The 7592-nt window shown below is 28.8% G+C and overlaps 1 protein-coding gene and 1 pseudogene across 2 annotated transcripts in view; both read left to right on the forward strand.

The window, feature by feature from the left end:
• LRRIQ1 (leucine rich repeats and IQ motif containing 1) overlaps window positions 1-7592 on the forward strand; it is a 186439-nt gene that overhangs the window by 38144 nt on the left and 140703 nt on the right. The gene's annotated exons all lie outside the window — the stretch shown is intronic.
• Window positions 7432-7550, forward strand: LOC111730177 (annotated as a pseudogene).

Raw genomic sequence — 7592 nt, forward strand, 5'->3', positions numbered from 1 at the left:
GCTCTTTATGAATCTGGAGGAAGTATGGGGAGAGTAGGATCTAGGCAGTCACAATCAGCTCTCATTTTCTTTTAAATACGGGAAAAATACAGTTGCTTGCACAAAGCAAGCTTTTGTTTTGCAAACATTTCAAAGCACACTTTTGAAAATATAATGTACAATATTCTTTAATGTATTTATTTGCCAATGTGTCTGCATTAACTTTTCCCATATGGAAATACCGATACTTTTGATACACATTTTTTATTTTAGAATTTTAGTTTCAAATACCTATAGAAATAATTTTGTTGTTGTTGGAATGAAGGCAAGTGCATTGATAATGTATGTTACTATATTGGCACACACTGAAGCAAGTTTTTAAAAAAAAAAAAAGAAAAGAAAAAGGCTGTTTGTAAGATGAAATGGTTGAACTCTCATTCACTTCATTTTCATTGCCAGCAGCGCTGTATGGGATTTTTTGTAGCCAGTGGATTTCCTGGGATAGGATATCTGCAAGATTTATGTGAAAACTGCCATCGTATTAATTGATGTACCTGGGGTATCTCTATGTAGTACAGAACAAACATGGTAAAAGACATCTTTGCTGTCTGTTCAGTACAATGAAAATACTGTATTTATTGAGTGTGAGAAGAGTATACATGAAAAAGTAGATTTTCTGAAAATCAGTTGGAGTCTGTTTTTCATCTTCAGGAACTGCTTACAGAGATTCTGGTTAAGCTAAGTGAAAAGCATAGATTTTGTCTTTCAATGATAAATTGATGCTAAGAACTCTTACGAAGGGGCACAAAGATAGATTTGTGTTTATAAGTTAATAACTTACTATTCCATGCTGTATTTCTTAAAGAGGTGAAATAAAATTGGAAGCAATACCACATGTTTTACATGTGTAGTTTCTAGCTTAATTTGTTTCTAATTTTTACTAAGCTATAGTTATTACAGTAGTTAATATGTAATGTTAGCTCTAATTATTTTTATTAGAAAATGTAGATTTTTATTTGACTTTCTTTGATTTAAATGAATGAAAATAGCAACTATGTCAATTTCTTTAAGGCAATTCATTTGAAATTATTTATGCTGAATGTTTTCCATCCTAATTATAAATTGTTTAAATGTTGGAATAGAAACACAATGTGAAACATACTTTTTTAATGTAATAGTTTAAAATTTAATACTGTAAATGAAAGTTACAAAGTTAATATATTTTTGTTATTGCTTTTAAAATATAAATATATTGTGCGCTATGGCCAAGGAAAGGGATTTTTTTTATGATTAACTGTAACTGAAATATAAATTAAAAATATAATTCAAAATATTACTTCTAAGGTATACTATATATTGAGGTAAAATTATTCTCTGGCCAAATATAGTAAAAAAATAAACTATTATACTGGAGTATATAGGGTCATATAAATTTTATAGTAATTTAAAGAATACTGTGTATATTTTTATATTATTTTCTATAATTGGTCTTATTTAGGTAGCAAGTTTTTGATTATAGAATATTTTGACTTAGGCTGGAGTTATTCTTACATATTTTGAATTCATAAAATAATTACTTTAAGTCCATTAAGTTCACGTTAGGTTGATGATTTTACAGATGGATTTACTTTAATCAAACAAGAGATTTTATAATACTTTTATTAATTTAAAATGCTTTATTATTTTTTTCTTTAACTTACATGACTATCTTTTATAACACAGTTTAATCTGGATGGATTACAATTTAAATGTTATGGTTTATTATGATATCATTATTATATTTTATGCTTTTTTTGCCTAAAATTCCTCATAAGTAAATTTCAGACAAAATTGGTAAAACATTTTGTTTCTTACAAGTAATGTGGAAAAATATTTCTTGAATAGACATTGCAACAATGATCATTAAAGCTTAAAAAACTGATCTATGGGAAACCTTTCATATATTGAGTTAGTAATTTTGATTTAGTTTTTTAATTAATAGCCAAAGCAAATGAAAAATAGGTGATTTATAATTTATAATCTAGTTTTCTTTGTTCCTCCCATTTTTATATTGAATTTTATAGATTTTCAATAAGAAATATTTTGAAACTAAATTAATTTTGAAAAAATTCATGGTGTATGACAAAATTATTTTATAAATTTTATTTATAGAAAAAAATACAAATTAATATAATAAATATAGTAATAGATAACATGTTTTGCTTGCCACCTGGCATTCTATATGCTTTTTACACATTAACTCATTTGCTTTTCATGAAAGCGCTATTATGTAATCTTAAGTTATGTACTATTAAATCTCTCCCCTACCCCAGGTAAGAACTGAGGCACAGAGAGGTTAAGTAAATTGTCTAAGATCTCACATTTACTAAATGATAGAGCCAAGATTTGAAACTCAGCAGACTACTCTTATTACCTAATATTTAAATTGCCTCGTTCTACTGCCTCTCTAATAAATATTCATTTAATATTTAAGATTATCACTATTTTGTAATTCTATATTATAATTCTTTATGCTAAAAATTGAAATGATTTTAAGGTTGATTCATTAATAAATTTATTAATGATCGAATTTATCGAGCACTAGAACACAGCACTGGAATATTGCTGAGAATACATCGATAGACAAAACAATTGACTATTTTTACTTTCTCCAAAATTATCTTAGTTCTATATATTTATATAGAGAAAAAGAAATTAAGGTAAATTGCTATATTTTATTTATTGAATACTGGTAAACATGAAAATAAGTATGATATTAACATATAAGAACAAATAATTATTTTTATTTTCTTATTCATTATACTTCTGTCTCTGCTATTTTAGGAAAGCTTTAATCTGGAAAAAATATTTTTTAAATGTCAGCAATTAATTTATTTATAAACTTAAGGTAAAACATTCCTAGAAAATATCATTGTAAATAGATAGAGATAATAAGAAGTTTTTTGTTTTTTGTTTTTTTGGTTTTTTTCTGCTACTTTATTTTTAGATCATACTGTTTTCTGGAAAAGTAATGCTAGTGTAATAAGTATGAAAGATACAGAAAGAATTCAGCATTTCACATAGCTTCATTACTATGTCATGGCTCATAGAGGAAATGTCCCTGGGTTAATTCTTGCTACCAAATGTTGTCTTTAGAACATTAGAAAAATAATGAAGTAAAATAACATAAAACTCTGGGTATTTTACATGTTGAAATGTTTTTTACTATTATGTACTTAGTAAATTCTTTTTTTAAAATTTTTTTTATTAGTTTCACATATACAGTATATTGGTTAGACATTTATATAGTTTATAAAACAATCCCCCTAATTGCTCTTTCCTCTGGCCCTCTACCTAGACAATACATTAATGTTAACTGCATTCCTTATGCATTTGGATTCCACTAGATGGTGCTAGCTTACTCTTTAGCTTTGAAATGCAATACAATGCCTAGTACAAAGCTGAAAGGGATTTTACAGATCTGCCAGTCTAGGCTTCTTAGTTTATGAAAACACAGACTCACATAGTTTTCATCTAACTCCTTGCAGAGGTGGGGCCAGATGCCAAGTTTCCTGATACCTATTTCAGTATCCTTGTTTCTGTACAACATGCATGATCCTGAAGGACTTTTACATTAAAGTTAAAAATCTCAAATGCAAATTAGCATGTATGTACAGAACTGTCAAACATATCAATTGTGCAGCTAAAGGAAGTTGGTACTTACAACACTTATTTAGCAAAAACCTTCAGCCTAATTTAACATCTTTGGTTGGCCTGTTTCTTACAGGAGAGTTCCCCCCAACTCCCATGATAGGAATGCTTTATTAGCCCATTGGCTCATTTCTGTGGAAGGAATTCTTTGAAATAGATATTTGTAGAAAGTATATCCAAATGCTAATTTTGCCACGGGCAAGGGCCCTTTGACGGATAAACATGCTTGGCTTTAGTTTTGTTCTGTTGGACCTAGGAAACTTTTAAAGAGGTAATAAAGAATATATTGAAGCAGTAAACTCAAGAATATATAAGCAATCCTATATTATATTTAAGTTCTTTGAAAGAGACTTAAATATTTTGGGGGTATTTCTTTTGTTTTGTTTTTTTTTGTTTTGGATGGGAATAGAAGAAATATCAGAAATTTTGATTGAGAGAAAATCATTTTCTTAGGTATGTTGAGGAATAATGGTATTCTAAGGTAAGGCTTGCTGTAAGTCTATTTTGCTCACTTCTCACCCTTCATGCGACAGCAAAGAATTTATAAGATTGAAAGAGGAAAGATAGCAATTTATTCTAATTTTACTTCCAGCTAGATTCCCCCTTTTGATCTAAGTGCATTGACTGGACCAAATTACTGTTTAATCAATTGTTTATAGACTTTTTCAAGTGTATGTTAATATCCTATTCTTCCTTCAAGGTTTAGCTCTAACATTTCTCTTTGAAGCCTCATTTGATCAACCACAGTTATAGTTGTTAAACTCATTGCTTTTATTGAAGATAATTGTTAAGGAACAATAATAGCTGTCATTTTCAGTACCCAACATGTGAAAGTGTTATATAAGCTACTTTAAAATATTATTTTTAATTCTATCAATAATGTGAAATCACTCCCACTCTACAAATAAAGGAACAGAAACTCAAAGAAGTTGAGTAACTTGTTTATATTCATACAGCTAGTTTCTATAAACTTGCCTATTTCAAATATGGAATAGGCATGTTTATGAAAATTCAGGATTGCCTGCCATGGAGTTTATTCATTTTTCATTATACTCTACTGCTTGTTGATCAAATGGGGTACTGAACAAGTTAGCATTCTATTGGAGAACATTATGTACATGGCTCTTGTGATAATTGTAGATTGTACATCTTTATTCCTATAGTTTTTTGTTTTTTGTTTTTGCTTTAAATATTTTTGAGGTCATGCTATTTGGCATATACCAATTTATACCTGTTACATATTTCTTTTGAATTGACAATTTTATCACTTGTGAATATCCCTTTTCATCTGAAGTGAAGCTTTCTGCCTTAGTCTTCTGTGTCTGATGTAACCAGATTTTCTTTTAGACTCAGGACTCTTTAACAGTCTTAAAAGTGATTGAGAACCTCCTTCAAACAGCTTTCATTTCTGTAGGTTATATCTATCAATATTTACTGTATTAGAAAAAATAAAATTGTTTTTATTAAGTTATTCAGAGCTTAAGATCATAAAGCCTTTGTATTCATAACAGTTTTATACATTAAAACTATTTTTTAAATAAAAAGATATAGTGAGAAGGTCATTATTACACGTATTTACAAATCTGTTTAATGTTTTGCTTCATACAAGACATTTGGATTTCCATATTTTCTTCTGCACTAAGTTTGCTACAATATCATACCTCATGTAACCTCTGGAAAACTCCACTATATGCTCTTGAACAACTGAGGATGAAAAAGACAAATGTCTTAGAATTATTATGAAAGAAGTTTTGATTCTATGGGACCTTTAAAAGCATCTCTAGGAGGTAGAGAGGGGTTCTCTGGACCACACTTTGAGAATCACTGGTTTAATGTTTACATAATTTATCTTTTTCTTTTCTTTTACTTAGAATATTTCTACAAGGTCTATATTACCAGTGACATATTATTTTACTATTCTTTTGGTTGTTTGGAATGCCTTATGACATTGTTATTTTATAAAGTCAATATCATTTGGATTTACCCACTTTTTTAAACCTTTACATTGTTTTTATTTCATCATTCATCTATGCTATTCCTGCTAGTGTAGGTCTCCTGGAGATGAATTCTTTCAAATTTTATTTGGTTAAGTATAGTTTTAATGTAAATACACACACATACATACGTGTGTATATATTTTGAAATATAGACTCACCAATTGGTATGCATTCTCTGCATTGTGACTATATTCTATTTTTCCAGCTCTTTTATTACTTAGGTTGATACCTATCAACCTAATTGTTGATCCATGGAACATAATTTTCTTTTTTCCTTTTGAACATTTTTTTTTGTCTATTGTTTTCATCACTTTACTCTGATGTTCCTACTTGTGTATTCACCTTAGTATTCATCCTAATTCAATCCATTGTGCTTCTTAAATCTGTGACTTGGCAATCTTTATTCAGTGTTGAAAAATTGAGACATCATTTCTTTATATATATCTATAAATATACAAAGAGATCTATAGATATATATTTTTATATATATTATATATAAATATGCATCTCTATATAGAATAGATTCTATATAATATCCTATAATTTCCTTACATCCTACAATTTTCTTATATTCATAATTATACTCATAATTATTTAATATTTTTTTTGCATCTCTGTGCATCACTCTGGATGTTTTATTATGACTAATTAATTCACTAAATCTCTCAGAATGTCCAATCCTTGAAAGCCTTGTTTATAATTATTATAGTTTTTCAGTTTTAGAATTTTGTTGCTGCTTCTTTTAGCATTAGCATTTGACATATAATGTGTAAATTTTTAATTTTAACTTATATTTTATTTAATGTGTTCAAAAAAGTTTTGTTAATTTCTGTGTCTCATAACTTCATTATCTGGATTCCCTGTGGATGGTTTCTGTTTTCTGTTGATTTTCTTGGTTTTCTTATGGTGTAATCTTCTTGCTTTAATTTTTTATTATTTTGAAGTCGGAAAAAAACAAAATTTGAGGCTATGATGTTATTTTCTTCCAGAGGTTTTCATTGTTTGGAACCACAAACACTAGTTATCTCTGTGCAGCTAAATGGATACATATATTGCTATTGAGATTATTTAAAGCTGGGCTTCAGTGTCTTGGGAGCCATTCTATACTTGGATTACTGTGTAGGACATGGAGGTCTCAACCAAAAACAAGATAGGGATTCATTAGGCCTGCTACTCTGAAGAGAGCCCTGGAGACCACATTTTGACCCCCTGGTGCTACAAGCTATATTTTCCCAGAATTAATGATATGGTCATCTCACTTTTTCTAGAACTTACCCTCTTATTCTGTAATATTATTTTAGTTCTTTAATATCTTGAGCATATATAATTCTATTTCATTTTTTTCTTGTTATCAACAGAATAATTGTTTCTCATTACCTTGTTCATCATTACTGTTAACAGAAAGCCTGCAGTACATTTTTTATCTCCCCACCCCATCTTAGCTAGACTGGTATAGTTTTTACCCCCTTGTTGTCTCTTTTATCTCAATCTATTTGATAGCTACATATTATTTTAGGGGCCACTATAGAAATTATAAAATGTGCTCAATTTATCTCATCAATTCATATCTGTACTTCAACTTTTCCAACTTATGTGTGTTTGTTGCTCAGGATTTTAAATGTATTTTTATTGAACTCTTCAAGGAATATATGTGGTGATTTTATACAGGCAAAGTGTAATTATATTTGCCTGTATTTATTGCTTTTATGCCCTTTATTCTCCTTTTATTTAAGATCCTGATATTGATCCTTTAAAATTTTCTCTAGTCTATGACCATGCTACCCTGAACAAGCCTGATCCTGTCTGATCTCGGAAGCTAAGCAGAATTGGGCTTAGTTAGTACTTGGATGGGAGACCACCTAGGAAGACCAGGTGCTGTAAGTGTAAATAAATAAATAAATAGATAGATAGATAGATAAATAAATA

Source organism: Pteropus vampyrus, unplaced genomic scaffold (genome assembly GCF_000151845.1).
Source record: "Pteropus vampyrus isolate Shadow unplaced genomic scaffold, Pvam_2.0 Scaffold9, whole genome shotgun sequence".
NCBI lineage: Eukaryota > Metazoa > Chordata > Mammalia > Chiroptera > Pteropodidae > Pteropus > Pteropus vampyrus.